This window comes from Opisthocomus hoazin, chromosome Z, assembly GCF_030867145.1.
Source record: "Opisthocomus hoazin isolate bOpiHoa1 chromosome Z, bOpiHoa1.hap1, whole genome shotgun sequence".
NCBI classification, from domain to species: Eukaryota; Metazoa; Chordata; class Aves; order Opisthocomiformes; family Opisthocomidae; genus Opisthocomus; species Opisthocomus hoazin.
Window position 1 is genome coordinate 87,462,932 of NC_134454.1, and position 16,267 is coordinate 87,479,198.

The window sequence follows — 16,267 nt, forward strand, 5'->3', positions numbered from 1 at the left end:
AATGTTTCCAGTGATGGGGCATCTCCCACCTCTCTGGGCTGCCTGGGCCAGGGTTCCACCACCCTCATCGTGAAAGATTTATTCCTTACGTCCAGCCTGAATCTCCCCTCTTTCTGTCTAAAACCATCACCCCTTGTCCTATGACAACAGGCTCTACCAAAAAGCCTGTCCCCATCTTTCTTCTAAGCCCCCTTTAAGTACTGGCAGGCTGCCCCCAAGGTCTCCCCACAGCCTTCTCTTCTCCAGGCTGAACAGCCCCAGCTCTCCCAGCCTTTCCTCACAGCAGAGGTGCTCCAGCCCTCAGATCATTGCTGTGGCCTCCTCTGATAGAGGATTCATTCCTGCTCATGCATAATGACCTCCAGCAGATACATGAAGTGATGAAGTTGCATGGGCCATGCCCCATCTAACGTTGCTATCTGGCCCCGACGAGCCAGCTCAGGGACCGCAGCTGCCCAGACTCGCACCCACCCTGCCTGTGGGTGCGGACACTTCTGCACCCACCCTGGCCATCCCACCACGGCTTCTGGATGCAATGGGGGCATTTGGCCACCACAAGCCTGAAACCAACCTAGGTGCAAACCGACCTTACAGGATGTCTCTGGGGAGTGGGAAGAAGAGCCCAGCACCAAACACAACGCCTTTACCAGCCAGCTCATCATCTTTCATGGTGGATTGTACTTCCATTCTATAAGGATTTCCCTGAAGATTATCTCACTGATCATCCCACCTAACATCAGAGATAGCATTTCCATTGCAACAGAACTAAATGCAGGCAATTCACACCTCTCACCTTGCGTTTGCTTAAGTACAGTAAAACAGCCTGCTCAGATTCCAGCCTAATCCAAAAACAACTTTATGGCTTCTAATTTTAGCGCTAATCTTCCTTTGCTATGGTTGTGTGATTTCTAATTATTTTATCCCCAAGCCTTGCTTTGACGGATAGTTGTACCTTTTCCAACGCCGAGTGACTTGTAAAGTGCCTTTAAAAAATACGCTGATCATTTCAGGTTCATTTCCAGTCCCTACACAAATAATATTATCATATATGGATTCACTGGGGAAATATTATTATTATTAAAATAATCATAAAAGCAATAAAATTTAAAAAGGAGAGCTCTATTTTTTAAGACGATCCCAATCTGATCCTGCAAACACCGTATTTTCTCTTAAAAGTTGTTAAAGAGCATGAATCCGTTATCCAGATACAGATCTCTCAATAATTCAGCGCCTTTGGTTTGGCATCGTTCCCAGAACAGTTGGCTTTTATCTATCCTTATTTTCAGGTTACAACACATCGAAAAGCAATCGGCCACGCCGCAACCTCGGGGGGACTTTGCGAGGGACGGCGCAAAGCGGTGCCAGAGACGCGCTTGCCTTGACGCTCCCCAGGAGTGTTGCGTATCCAAATCCCCCCAATTTATAGGAGCAAAGATCAGCGCTCGGCTGAAGACGTCTTGCAGGGGCTTAGGATGAGCCTCCAGCCCAGGCTCCTCGGCAGGCAGATGTTTCCTCTCACAGAATCACAGAATGGCAGGGTTGGAAGGGACCTCTGTGGGTCACCCAGTCCAACCCCCTGCCAAAGCAGGGTCACCCACAGCAGGCTGCACAGCACGGCGTCCAGGTGTGGCTTGAATATCTCCAGAGAAGGAGACTCCACAGCCTCCCTGGGCAGCCTGTTCCAGGGCTCCGTAACCCTCAGAGGGAAGAAGTTCTTCCTCATCTTCAGATGGAACTTCCTCTGCTTCAGTTTGTGCCCGTTGCCCCTTGTCCTGTCGCTGGGCACCACTGGAAAGAGTCTGGCCCTGTCTTCCTGACACCCACCCTGCAGATATTTAGAGGCATTTCTAAGGTCCCCTCTCAGCCTTCTCTTCTCCAGGCTGAACAAGCCCAGCTCCCTCAGCCTTTCCTCGTAGGAGAGATGCTCCAGTCCCTTCACCATCCTTGCAGCCCTCCACTGGACTCTCTCCAGTAGCTCCTCATTATTATCCTCATCATCATCCCCTCCCACCATACTCACCTGAAGCAACCTCTCGACCCTCCTGATCACTGACCTAGAGCAAATCCAGACCCGATACTGCTGAATTTGCACAAAAATTTATCGGGGAGAGGATGCTGCTTGCAAGTTTCAGAATACTGAGGCACACAGCCGCCTGCCTGCCCAGAGCTACCACCAGGTTGCAAGTCCCAGTAGGACCTGCTACTGGTTTGCAGGTCCCAGTAGGACCTGTCACTGGCAGCCAGCACCGGGCTGGGGGACGCAGACATGGGGCTGGTGGATGTTTGGTGGGTTATTTCCTTCCCCAGGATTCACATCACACTCCGGTCGATTGGAAAACATCCATTTGACCCCGTGACATTTTTGTTTTAGTTACTCTCCAAGCTTTGACAGCAGAGCTTTAAACATCGAGTGTGTGAGCTTCGGCACCGAGAAAGCACCCCAGACTAAAAAATTTGGAGTGGATGGGGAACAATATCCCACCATGGCCCTGATGGAAAACATATTTCTTCTTTCATTTTTCCTCTCTTCCACTTTCTGAGCCTGTTTCACCACCCCGTTGGAAACGTGAGCTTAGCCCCCCACCACCCACCGAATTATTCAAGAGAGAAGGATATGGGTTGATTTTTTTTTTTCATTCCCTGCACAATGCTGTGTACAGAGTATTTGAAATGGAGACTGTCAAAACAGGAAACAACCCAAAGTCCTGAGGCCTGGGTCCCGAAAATGTCACCGTACAGAGCTGTGAGGGCTGGAGAATAGCCCTCTGTTCCCGCACGGAGAGAGGATGCTCTGGGAGAGCGGCCAGCGACACACGATCTGCCCTCACGCCCCCCTGATCTTCAGAGCTGGGCTTTAACCTCTGCCCAGATCAGTGGGAAGCTCTCTTTGATTAACTGATTTATCAGGGGGAAAAAAATCCAACAGACGAGGTGAAAAATTATAACCCTCTGCTGACCGACACTTTTCTCAGCACAGAGAATTTAGTAGGGGATACGATCTTGCTCAGGAAGCCAACCCCACAGGAAATCCTTCATCCTCAGGGTTTCAGAGTAACATCCACTGCATCCTGCTGGCATCCTTCTCACTCCTCTTAAAACTCAGCCCTGAGATCCTCGCTCCTCGAGCTCACGCTCTGAGTTCGAGCCGGCCTCCCCGGGCTGGATGAACAAATCTTGGGTCAAACCCTGCCCACGCTCCCCTGGGCAAGGCAGCGGGCTGACACCGCGTCTCCACGAGGACGCGGAGCAGGGCACCACTTGGCCCTAGGCTCCTTGATTTCCATTTCTCCACCCTGGAGCCAAGATTTGAAGTTTCTCAAAGGCACAATAACAAGGCCAGGTTCGGAGGAGAGAATGTAGCTGCTGTGAGCCTGGGTAAATACGATTTTCACATTGATTTTGCTACAGAAAATAGTTGCTAGTGCTATTTTCAAAAGCAGGCTCTTGCAGTTGTAGGTTTCGAGCCCTTCTTAAAAGCCTGACCTGAACAGGCATCCTCACCAACAACCGTCGGTATTTTCAGCCTTTGATTACTTCCAAAGGGAGTGAAAAACTTTTCCTTCTTTTTTTTTTCTGTTTATTTTTACAGCTTTCTGCAAGTTATGCTCAGGAGAACTTCCCAAGCAGAAGAGCTGGTGACTAGTACCAGAATACTGATCCAGCAATTCAGGTTGCCCAGAGAGGTGTTTGATGCCCCATCCCTGGAAACATTCCAGGCCAGGTTGGACGGGGCTCTGAGCAACCTGATCTGAAGATGTCCCTGCTCACGGCAGAGCGGTTGGTCTGGATGGCCTTCAAAGGTCCCTTCCCACCCAAACCATTCTATGATTCCATGATTCCCCCTCTACAAGCAAAAGAGATACGTTGTTTTATTTTTGAGGGAACAGTGGTTATAGTTGTAGTGTCAAACCACTGATCTAGGGAGTGACAACCTTCAGCAGGAAAAAAAAAATCCACAGATGCATGGGATGGACAACTAGGAATGTCATTTCAGATGGTCTGCATAGCCCAGAACATCAAATTTCACCCATCATCCCAGCAGAGAATTAGAATAATTACCTAGGGCCTGATCCTGAAAGGTGCTGAGTGCAGTCAAGTGGTCTCCGCTCCCATAGAGTTCAGTATCTCAGGGGCTCTCAGCAGGGTCAGCCTTGGAGCCTGGGCAAAACAAGACAGGTTGGTCTTAGTCCAGTCTTTTGTACAAACTTATACATCTAATAGTTTAAAAAAAACCAAACCATCCCAGCTCCACGTGCCAGCCTCGTATTCCTGTATGGGGAGCTAACACAACGGGCAAGTAGACCATGGGTGGGAAGATGCTCTCCAACCTACAGGCATTCTCTGCGGATCAGGGATGGATGCCTGCAGCACACGGGAGAGAAGCTACACCAGGATGGATGTGTCCAGAGAGATTTGGGCCACATCCAGGAACATCAAAATGATGTTCCTCAGAGGAGTACTGCTTCATCCAAGCCATTCCACATGTACACATACACTGTCAACACCGTCCCAGAGCTAACACACCTTCCTGGCAGAAGACAAACTTCAGGTTTGCCTTGCCAAGTCTACCGGAAGCGATAAACCTGGAGATAAGAGAATTTTGCTGGGTTTCCAGGGAGGAGGCCTAGGAACACCCCTCCACGGTGACATGCAGCACGCCAGCCCCGGGCGGGCACGGCTGTGCCAAGAGCAGGGTGGAGGGAGGGGAAGGGGGTGACGGGGACAGGAATGACAGCACTTTTCTCCATATGGCCCTTTTCTCCATATGGGTCTTTGTTTTGGGAGGTCCCCCGAGATGCTCGGCTCAGGGTGGCCAAGTCCTCCTTCTTCTTTCCCTATAAGGGGAACGGATGAGGGGAGGAAAACAATGCTCTCTCCTCACTCGCCTAATGGAAGAACAAAAGCAGAGTGATCCCTTCCAAAAACGTCTTTTGAGGAACAGACGACCGAGCCCAAAGGCCCAGTATTTCTGGATTTTTTTTTTTTTTTTATGAATTCCAGCCTTGCAGCATCTTTCTGTCCTCCTTCCAGCCTCTTGCAGGACTCGTCCAGAACCACTTGGACCATGTAACGTCACCAGGCAGGGCTTGCATGGACCCCAAGCCCAGCCTGGGATTTAACATCCAGCACCTTGTAGAGGTGATGATACCAAAGATGAGGTTCCTCCACATGGCCCCATCACAAGCAAGCCCTGGCCATGGGGTGGAAGGGACAAGGGGACATCACCCATCCATAGCCCTGGTCCAGTGGGATGTGTTCGGCAGGAAGGGTCTGACCCAGCCTGCTCCCACTGGAAACTGGGACCAAAACCAGCATCAGACCTTTCATTGCTCAGCAGTGGTGGCTGCTACGGAGCAGAAGGGGATTTCTGCCGTGCTGATTGCTCATGGAAAGTCCCCGACTGGCCCACAACCGTGGAAAACATGGAAAATATAACTTTAATACCAAGCTGGTGGTAGGCTGTCTATTTTTCTCTCCTGTGACTAGTTACCATGGATAGATTTCTGAGGTCGACCGCGCAATTGTTCACTGTGCTGCTCTTATTAAACAGAGGATGAGCAAATCACCCCATTCATACCGTACTTTAATTTCCAGAAATTCTTTGTTCGTTTGTTTGCTTAAATTATTTCTCTCATTTAAAGAAACAATGCCGTCTTACAAAGCCAGGGCCCAAACCTCTCGAGTAACCCTGCTGTGGGGTTCATTACTTCTACGCTAGTTAACAAGACCGGTAATTTCTCTAAGGTTTAATAGAAAAATCTTCTTTTCAGAATGCAGAGAGGCAGGACATTTTACCAAACTCACTGCGGCACTCCAGTTATGTTGTAGGTGAGGGATCTCCCAGGCAAGGCACAGGTCCTCCCCAGGTATAAAAGCAGGTACCCTAAATGGAGCTTTTTTCACCCAAAAGGGTGAAGGTACCCTAAATTGAGCTTTCTTCACCCAAAGCTATCCCCTCAGCTGCGGAAGAGGATCTGGAGGTCCCTGTCGCTCTGCTGAGCCTTGCCTTGCTCAGAGCATCAGCTCCAGCTCCGCTTGGCAATGGGTTCCTGAAGCATCCCAGTCCTCAACCCAAAATGCCGACGGGTTTATTGCAGGACACTGGGATGAAGTAGACGACGCTGGAGATCCGAGATCTCCCTGGAGCGGATGCGCTGGCAGAGGTGGGCGCAGAGCCCATTTCACGGATGATACCGGTCGCAAAGCAAACAGGACACCTGCCAACCACCTGATCATAAACTGATCTACTCACCAGTTTTACAAACTTCTTTGCAGGGCCAAATCGGAACACGTCAGAAAAAAATAAACACAGAAGAGAGCTTCGGGAAAACAAGCACACACATAAAACATATATATACATATATATATAAAACTGCTCTACTCACCAGTTTTACAAACTTTGCAGGGCCAAATTAGAACATGTCAGAATAAAATAAAAATAAACACACAAGAGAGCTTGAGGAAAACAAGCACACACATAAAACACGTATATATATGTATATATCTCTATAAGAGCCCAGTAAAGCTCTACTGAGACACACATGCGGGTCATATGCATCCTACGCTGGGTAAGAAGAGCTGGCAGCACTGCCTGAAGAGCGTTTGCCCTACAAGTGCCTCTGCCACTCCTCGATATTACTTCTGCAACAGGATTTGTCCAGCAACAGCTACAGATGTTTGCACAGAGTCTTCTCGCTTATCCAGCGATAATGCTGCGCGCCTGGGACGGCCGAACAAATCACACCGCGTAAGTAATAAATCACGGCGGGTTAATCAGAAAAAGGCGGTGAGCAATTCTGGAGATTCCCACCGACACCCTGCCGCGAGGAAGGGAACAACAAAATGCCCTGACCTAAGCAGGGGTGAGTCTCTCACAGGCGGAGATCACAGGGAGATCACAGGAGCGGTTTGCAGATCGCTTACTGAACATGAATAATTCAGGCAGAAGCGGATGGAAGTATGAGAACAGAGAGACGGGAGCTCACCGCGGCCGCTTCGGCAGGTTTTATTGTATCGAGCGAGGCAAAGTAACCATGAGCCCCAACAAAAACACTTAGCCTAGCATTGCCGGTGTCGTGACTGTACCAGATCCCCAGCTGATGACAAGTACCCTTTCCCTTTCTTCTCCAGGCAGTTTTGTGATTATTTGGCTGGGCAGGCGGGGGAAAATGATGTATTTTTTTGAAACCTTTAGTACCCACCAGAAGTCCGCAGCCTAATTACCTGAATCACAAAATCACAGAATCATTTGGGTTGGAAGTGGCCTTTGAAGGCCATCTAGTCCAACCCACCTGCCATGAGCAGGGACAGCTTCAACCAGATCAGGTTGCTCAGAGCCCCGTCCAGCCTGGTCTGGGATGTTACCAGGGATGGGGCATCAACCACCTCTCTGGGAAATCTCTGCCAAGGTTTCACCTCCCTCAGCATGAAAAATTTCTTTCTTATTTCTAGCCTGAATCTTCCCTCTTTTAGTTTAAAGCCATCACCCCTTGTCCTGTTGCTAGAGGCCCTGCTAAAAATCTGTCCCCATCTTTCTTCTAAGCCCCCCTTCAGGCACTGGCAGCTGCTCTAAGGTCTCCCCAGAGCCTTCTCTTCCCCAGGCTGACCAGCCCCAGCTCTCCCAGCCTTTCCTCCCAGCAGAGGGGTTCCAGCCCTCAGATCATTGCTGGGGCCCCTTCTGGCCCCGCTCCAACAGCTCCAGCTCTGTCCTGTGCTGAGGGCTCCAGAACTGGACACCATACACAAAGCATCCACCACCAAAAGAAAAAAAAAGGTATTTGCTTTGAGGATTCACACCAGTTACCAACTTCCAGGCCTCCTCCCAGCCCCATGGACCTCTCTGGGAAGAGACAGGGCACTCGGAGACCCGTTTACAGCCTTCTGACTCCTGTGCCCCTGGAAGAGCTCGTGCTTCAGTGGGGTTCAGTTCTGCAGGAGAATTGACAGGGAAAAGTCTGCGCCAAGGAGGAGGATGGAAGAGAGAAGAAACCAAAAAGGAGGGAAAAAAAAAGAAGAGATGAAGGATGTCCTCTTACCCTTAAGGAAAACACAAGTAGGGTTGCTCCTTTGGGGATACGTTAGTAGCCCACACAGAACACATTATCAGGATGATTGGAAGCCAGTAAGCAAATAAAAAACCATGAAAAAAGGCAGAGATGGTAAAGACGGGTGGTGGTAGTCAAACACAGCTTTAATGCAACCTGAAGAAATCCGAAACTCATTCCCCCTTTTACTATCACAGCGATACTAAAAGATATTCACCCAAGATCACAACACAAAAATCCCAGTAAGTTCAGTTCTCAGGGTAAACCAGATGAGAAGCATCCAGGCATCCCAAGCTAGCTGCAACCTTTGATGTTACCAGCAAACAAGTCTACACTTTCAATTTGTCGTTAAACATAAAAATATTGACTCTATCCATACTTTCCCCCATTCTTAAGCTACTTCAGCTGAATCTTCTGAATTAAAAACATCCTTCAGCACCATTGCCAGCAGCATCCTTGATCTAGAAAGCTCAGCTAGGAAGTGACATCTCAATGGTGTCTACTACAGATGCCCTATTACACACATTAAGAAAATTTCATTTTAATCTTTAGCATAATCTGAATATCTCTGGTAGGAAACCTGTTTCTTGCCAAGAGCTAGAGAGGCCTTCACAGACCAAGCACAGGACACACATGACACATCTCCGCGTTACCCCAAAATAATTACTTGGCCACGCGCCGCATCTGATCGTCAGGGCTCTGAGTTCCCCGCCCATCATGTTTTTTCATTCCATACAGAAAAATTAACTAATTAGTATACGTCTGACAGATGTTCTTTGAAAAGAGATATCAAGGCTTCAAAACACAAGATGATGAAAGGAGCAATCCAGTAGATTCGACTGACCAGAAAAGCAAGGATTGTAGCAGGACAGCGGAAAGCTCAGCTTTAAATCTTTCTCTGATATTTGTGGTGGTTTTATTTCCATATCAAACTACGTGCCAATTAGCTGTATATAAAACTATGATGAAATCACACCGTGTACTTCTCCAGAGTGAAGACACGCCAGGGCTGGGCTGCATAATCACCCTTAACTCTGCCCCTCCGGGTGTTCCCATTCAAGCTCGCTCCCAGTGATCGTGTACTATTTCCCAGCAACACAACCGAACAACGTGCGACTTTTGCAATCAGACAGATGTACAGGCAACATTTCCACATACTACAAGCTACTTGGCCTGTGGTGGGACCTCTGCATCTCTTGTGGCCAGTTCAGGATTGCTCTTTTTTCATTCTCCTCCGGTTTGCCTGCTGCCCCTTGTCTCAAGCTGCCATCTCTCTAGGGCAAGCTTTAGCTCTGCTGAGGCTTTGTGCAACCCCTTAGGAAAGCGAGAATCCTCCTTGAAGACCTGTAGATGACATCAGGATGCAGACAATAAGAAGGACGTATGCTCTCCTTTTACATATCAAGAGGAACGTGGGGAAGCAACGGTCCTGGAGCAGCATCACCCGCCTCAAGTGTGCATTGAAAGGGGTGTGCGCTTGTAGTCAAACTGGCCACCTCAACAAAGTCTTTGTGCTCTGCCAGGTATCTGCAGAAGGCGGCACGAGAAGCTGGAGCCTACAGGCCCCGTCTGCAATCACAGCTAGCACCGGTTACACCCAGCAACGCCTGGCAAGCCACCCTGCCCGAGCCCGCAGGTGAAAGTCTGGGGCGAAGGGGTCCCGGAGGGGCGAGCAGTGCTGGTGCTCCTCATGGCTTTGTCTAGACGAGTAGTGGTGGTGCAGGTCCTTGTAGAAATCAAGCAGGCAGCTATGTGATCCCAGCCCATCCCAACACCTGGATTCAGTGGTTCTACTCCCTTTCAATGCTTGGAATTGAAAATGGGACTTACTATATCATGCTGTTATGGTGGTTATATCCCTGTGACACGGCCCTCCCTCTCTTGCCCCCTTCCCCAAGCCTCCTCTTTTACCCTCAGACAGCCATATTATCTCCCACGATATTCTACACGTACAGACCACTGCTGAGGGCGAGTCCCCAAAACCAGTGCCTCTGCTCCCTCCCAGTTCCCTTTGACTGGAGTGTCTGGAGGAGCCTGGTTCTTCACAGCCTCACAACGAAGCAAGCCATCAACTGGGTCAACTGCTATGATGGGCAACTGTACCATCTTACGATTACTTCATTCATCTAGGGCCATGAAATTAAGTCAGCAGGAGGTTCAAGACAAGCAAACAGAGATGATTTCCCTGCAGCAGATGCTAGATTTGCAGAACTCCTTGCCAAAGGACTTGCAGAAGCAAGCGTGCATGGACGAGACTGGATGATCCACTGGGATTAATAAACAGATGCAGCACTACAGGACCACGAAATCCCCACCGCTGGAAACAGGTCTTCTTAAGATCAGTTAGACCAAGGGAAAGAGCTTCATACCACAAATTGTTTGCCACTGCCACAAGAATTTGGTTTGCAGGTGACTTATGGCCCCAAGCGCTGAACTTCAGGCACCGTAGAGTGACACATCAAAAGAGTTCCCATCTCTAATGGATTACACAGATACGTCGTGTGAGCTGTTTTCCCAGGGGGGTAGTGTCATCCAGACACTGTGTAAGAAATGCTGCACAGAAAAGCGAAAGAAAAAGATCCTGATGATCTCATGATGCCACTTTTGGGTTGGGATCAATATTAACCACTCTGAGCTTTCCCAGCAGATGTGCTACCAAGTAGGTCTTCTTCCAGGAAAATCCCAGATATGAACAAGCCATCCCTAGAGATGATGTGAAGGGGAGCAAGGAATGAGTCTGCATTCCTCAAGACCATTTTTTGGGGGGGGCCAACAGAGGTAGAAAGTTTGACTAATTTGAGCGATTAGGCACATATTCAGACATTAAATATTAATATGAGAATAAATCAAAGGCAGCTTGGCTGGCTGGGCTCATGCTTTGAATTCATTACATCTATAAAAAACTAAAAAAGGGAAAAAAAAAAAGTCTTTATCTTTTCAAATACGTCTGAAAAGGTATAAATTCCTGCCTGACTGCAGCACTTGGCCTCGCTGTGCTGGTAATTGGCACCAGCGTGCTCCGCTTCCCGGGCGTCCCATTCACAAGCGCAACAAGGAAGCGTTTAATTTTTCAATAGGAAATTTCATCGCCGGAAAACAATCCACCTTCCTTGCCTCCGAAGAAAAGCCGGAGGGCGAGTTCTCTCCTCGACCACGGTTTCGGCTTACTGCCAGCCCTAGCCAGGGCTGCAGCACTGGCTGCTCAGACCACCCCAAAGCCATGAGTTCGCCCTCAAATCTGTGAGCCTGGTGCTTTCTTATCTTGTAAACACATTGGCGTTTTTTCTTTTTTTCTTTTTTTTTTTAAACTTTCTTTGGGAGAGCTCAGAGGTTCAGTCTGCAACTTTCCTTTCCATAACCATAAGCGACACACATGTCCAGATTTTGTCATGACAGTCTTCCTGAGATTTTCATCTTTCCACTCAATTTCAGACCTGGGACTTAGAATCATTGAATGGTTCGGGTTGGAAGGGACCTTAAAGATCATCTGGTTCCAACCCCCCTGCCATCAGCAGGGACATCTTCCACCAGACCAGGTTGCTCAGAGCTCCATCCAACCTGGCCTTGAACCCTGCCAGGGAGGGGGCAGCCACAGCTTCTCTGGGCAACCTGGGCCAGGGCCTCACCACCCTCATGGGGAAGAATTTCTTCCTAATACCTAATCTCAATCTGCCCTCTTTTAGTTTAGAGCTGTTCCCCCTTGTCCTATCACTACACACCCTTGTGAAAAGCCCCTCTCCATCCTTCCTGTCGACCCCTCCAGGCACTGGCAGCTGCTCTAAGGTCACCCCAGAGCCTTCTCTTCTCCAGGCTGAACAGCCCCAGCTCCCTCAGTCTGCCCTCGTAGGAGAGGTGCTCCAGCCCTCTGAACTGAAACTTCACAGAAAGCATCTGGGTGTAGGCAATGGAAGGGGATTTTTGCACAGGGATTTCCTTAGAGACAGAGCACACTTTAAGTGGATTTTTACGAGTTTGGGACACCCCCAGACATACAGGACAGAGCAAAAATCACCTTATATCAACTACTTTTTTTAACAGCATTTTTTAGACTTCTTTTTAATTCTTAAAGTTTGCACCTCGGAGAAGTTTAATAAGGCTTCAAGGTCACAGAAACCTATAAGAAACTCCAGCAGGACTCAAGAAAGCCAAGCGACAGGCAGAGGGACAAAGCAGTGTGATGGCAGATGAAACGCAGCACCGGCCACCCTCGTTCACTTGGCTGGATGAGAAAGCAATCATAGGCAATGCATGAAGGAGTTCCTCAAAAATACACCAAACTCCACCTTTACACCTCTTTTTCCCTAATATCTCTAGAAAAGGGTTGTCGCAGAGCCATTCTTAATGGATAGATCGAAATGGTCTTCGAACCCCCAGTGCAGCATCATTAAGAGTACTTTTTAGCCGTATTTAGGGTACTTTTAGCAGCCAAGAGCTGATGGGCAATGGGGGTTTCTGAAGCAGACGTGTGCAACTGGGAGTGCAGACCTGGACCAGTAACTGATGGCACAAGGGGCAAGAGATGGGCAGATGGGTGAGCTGAGGGCAGCAGCTGGAGCAGAACAATGACAGCTTAGCACAAAGTCAGCATGGAGTCACATGGAGTGTTGGATATTTTGGGATCTTTTGGGTAATGGGGGCACTTGCTGTTCTTCCACTCCAGTAGGAAATTGTGTGTTCCTCTCAAGAACCCAGGACACAGTTCCCCCAAGGTCACTCAGAGTTAGGCATAGGATGCCTTACGCAGTCCCAAAGCAAGGACATACAGACCATAGCATCAAAGTTCTGAAAGAGCCCTCAGGAAGTCTTCTGTTTCACCCCTGGTCCAAAGCAGAGACCCCTAAGGATGTATGGGAGATGTTTGTCTAGTTCAGGACTGCCAGGGATGGATCCACAGCACCAACAGGTCCCTGGTGTTTCACCAGAATTTTCTTTAGAGGTACTTTACTACCCCAAGGATCTGCTCTCATTGTTGGACCCTACTAACTCCTCAACAAGCCAAGAAAGTCAGGCAACGCTTTGTCTCTGCTGGACTTCAATATGGTCTTGACACGCAAGGCTTGGACGCTACTGTTGGACTCAGATTCCAAACCCTAACCCAGACCTGAACACCAGAGCTTATCGCTCTCCTTGATCACACTAAACCCAAACAAATTTCAGAGCACATAAAATGCAAGAATCTATTTTTACAAGCCGCGATCACCTTTGTTGAGCCGCCACCAAAGCTCTTCCTAGAAGACATTAACCGCGATGGCCAAAACATGATTCCACCTGGCTTCTCTCCCGCCTCCCCCAGGGCAGGATGGCAGAACTTGAGCTGCTGCAGCGCTGATTGTCCCATTGTTCCACAAAGTGGTTCCTCTCCAGCAAATTGAACATTGAGAGCCATCAGAGAGCGCCCCGGACAAAGGGACCAGTGCCTCTTTCAGAGATTATTAGAGGGAAGCAGAAAGAAGCCTCTTGTAGAGTCTTCGTGGCACTTAACGTGACAGCTGAAAATAATGGATAGGACAAAACAGAGCAAAGATGATTTAAATTAGGCAACTCCCGGAAAGTGGTGTTCACTTCAGCTTCCAAAGAAGAATTACCATTTCTTAGAAATGCTAACGCTTACGTCTATGTGCACTCCCCTTCTGCAGCCTGTATACACACACACACATCCCTTTTTAGGTGCTCTATAGAGCATTTGTTCAATTTGCCAGTGCACACTGCATCCCTTCCATTAGGAGATGGAAAAAGCGTAAATAAGCAATATCAGCTGCAGCTCATCCATCCTTCAACAAAAACACCCTTCAGTTCCCATCCGCTGCCAAAAGTTCAGGGACCTGTAGGTAGAGATTTAGGTATACCTGTTCCAGAAATCATTACACAGCTCCGCCAAAGCCACCCAGATGAGAGGGACCTCACTGCTACTCGAGGGGTTTGACCCAGACAGAACAACAAAGGCTCTGAAGAACCTTTAGTGCCATCTCATGCCAGTCCCAGCTTGGTGGGACCAGTGTGGGCTCATTTTAAGTAAAAGGCATCTCCCATCTATACCCACCACCTCGCTCCTGCCCTGGAGGGCCCATACACACTGCCCAGCAGCACCCTTCAGGATTCACTCCTCTTCTGATGCTACATCTTCTACCAGGACTGAACTGAGATGAAGTCACTCCTTGCATCAAGAGAGCCCTGGGCATCCCCTCTGAGCTCCCTGCACACGTGCATACAGCTTCCTGGCTCAAGCAAGGCTTTTCCCAGTGGACCCAGCCACCTGAGACCCAGGCTGGCTTCTCCCCTCCACGTTCTCCCTTCTGGGAAACGCAGCTACCACCAGCACAGCCGGAGCAACATCGCTGCTGAACCGAAGCACTGCCTTGAGAGATCCTTCCCTTTGCTGTGGCCATCCTACCACAGCAGTTCCTAAAAATGGAAGAAAAAGGAAAGGTGAAAGGAAAAAGAAAAACTGAAAGAATAAAAAAGAAACAAGAAGGAAGGAAAAGAAAAGGAAAAGGGGAAGGAAAAAGGGAAGGAAAAAGGGAAGGAAAAAGGAAGGAAAAAGGAAGGAAAAAGGAAGGAAAAAGGAAGGAAAAAAAGGGGAAAAAAGAAAGAAGAAAAAGGGGGAAAAGAAAGAAGAAAAAGGGGAAAAAAGAAAGAAGAAAAAGGGGAAAAAAGAAAGAAGAAAAAGGGGGAAAAAGGAAAGAAGAAAAAGGGGGAAAAAAGAAAGAAGAAAAGGGGGAAAAAGAAAGAAAAAAGGGGGAAAAAGAAAGAAGAAAAAGGGGGGAAAAAGAAAGAAGAAAAAGGGGGGAAAAGAAAGAAAAAGGGGAAAAAAGGGGGGAGGAAAAGAAAAACAAAAAGGAAAAGGAAAAAAGGAAAGGAAAAGAGAAAGCCAGCCAGCAAGCAAATCTAGCGAACTGCTAGTTTGCAGATACCAAAGGAACAACCTCAAGTCATTTTTTACAAAGTCCAAGTCCTTCCTAATAAGATGCCCAACAGCCTGTGAATTACACAGCCATAAAACCCCGTGACATTTGCTGGCAGGAATAAATCAGGGCGCTGAAAAGAGGCGACGCTTTGGAGTTCACCGGGTGTTACCCTAACTCTACCCGGATCAGCGGTGGTCTGCACGCAGGACACTGTCAGTCAGACAGATGGGCGATGCTCATAACTGACGGTAATTTGTAGGACACGTAATTAGCTATTACCAAAATAGCACGGCATGGAGGGGGGGGGAGTTTTGCCCTTTTTCGTATATAGTCGCATCGTTTATTTTGGCTCGTTGAAAGAAATCTGCTCTGCAGAAGCGGAGCGAGAGCTCAGACCTTCAGCAGCTCATATAAAACAGGTGGCCAGGCAGCGGGGGAAAAACAGCTTTTTTGAAAAAGCTAATAAAATAAACAGATGATTACAGAAAACGAAGATGAAACCAGCTTCTCTTTCAAAAACAGAAAGTCAGGGACTAAACTAAGTTTAGACCGAGCAAACGCTGATTGAAAACACACCCTGCCGTCACCTCTCGGAGTTTTCCCAACACGCAGAGTTTTCACCTAACAAAAAAAATATTTAGGAAAAGAAGAATCACCCGCTCGGGGCTGATCATCCCCAAGCCCACGGCTGGATGTAGAGATCAGCCGCCCCTGGCTCACCTGGCTGTTGGCTTAACATCAACCAGGCTGGGGGCTCGAGGAAGCCAGGTTCAGACAGACTCCCCACCTTCAGCCTTCCTCCCTGCCATCCTCACCTCCCCACCAGACGAGAGCGCACGGCACTTACGTGAAAAGTTGAAATTTGGATCTGGTTACATCCCAATCCTTTAATTTTCCACGGGGAAAATGTTAGGAGGTATTCCTCCTGCATGCTCCAAGGCCACTCTCTTAAACCGTCGGTGATTTCATGACGGAGATTCACCAAAAAAATAAATCAGAAGGGAAAAAAAATAAAGCCAAAACCCACCCCAGAAAAATAAATGCCTGTATCCCTAACAAAGCGGCAGGGTGGAGCCAGCACACCCTTATATTTAGCTGCAGGCAAAGCCTTAAAGTTGCAGCACATTTATTTTCCATGGATCACGACAAAGCTACAAGCTCAAACCCCCCCAAACTCTTGCTCTGTCTCTGACGGGGCACACCGGGGTGGTTGTTCTCACCGTTTTATTTTTATTTTCTGAGCTCGGGAGGTTTGGGATGGATTGGAGACTCCAACCAGCTCAGCTGAAGTTACCTCAAGCTAAAGTAAGTGCAGTT

General features: G+C 48.5%; 1 protein-coding gene across 1 annotated transcript in view; it reads right to left on the bottom strand.

Moving 5' to 3' along the window:
- ZBTB7C (zinc finger and BTB domain containing 7C) overlaps positions 1 to 4,125 on the bottom strand; it is a 90,220-nt gene extending 86,095 nt beyond the window's left edge. Inside the window, exon 1 of the mRNA XM_075411265.1 lies at positions 4,060 to 4,125. The gene's annotated coding sequence lies outside the window, so the exon portion shown is untranslated. The remainder of the gene's footprint in view (positions 1 to 4,059) is intronic.
- Positions 4,126 to 16,267: the final 12,142 nt, after the last annotated feature.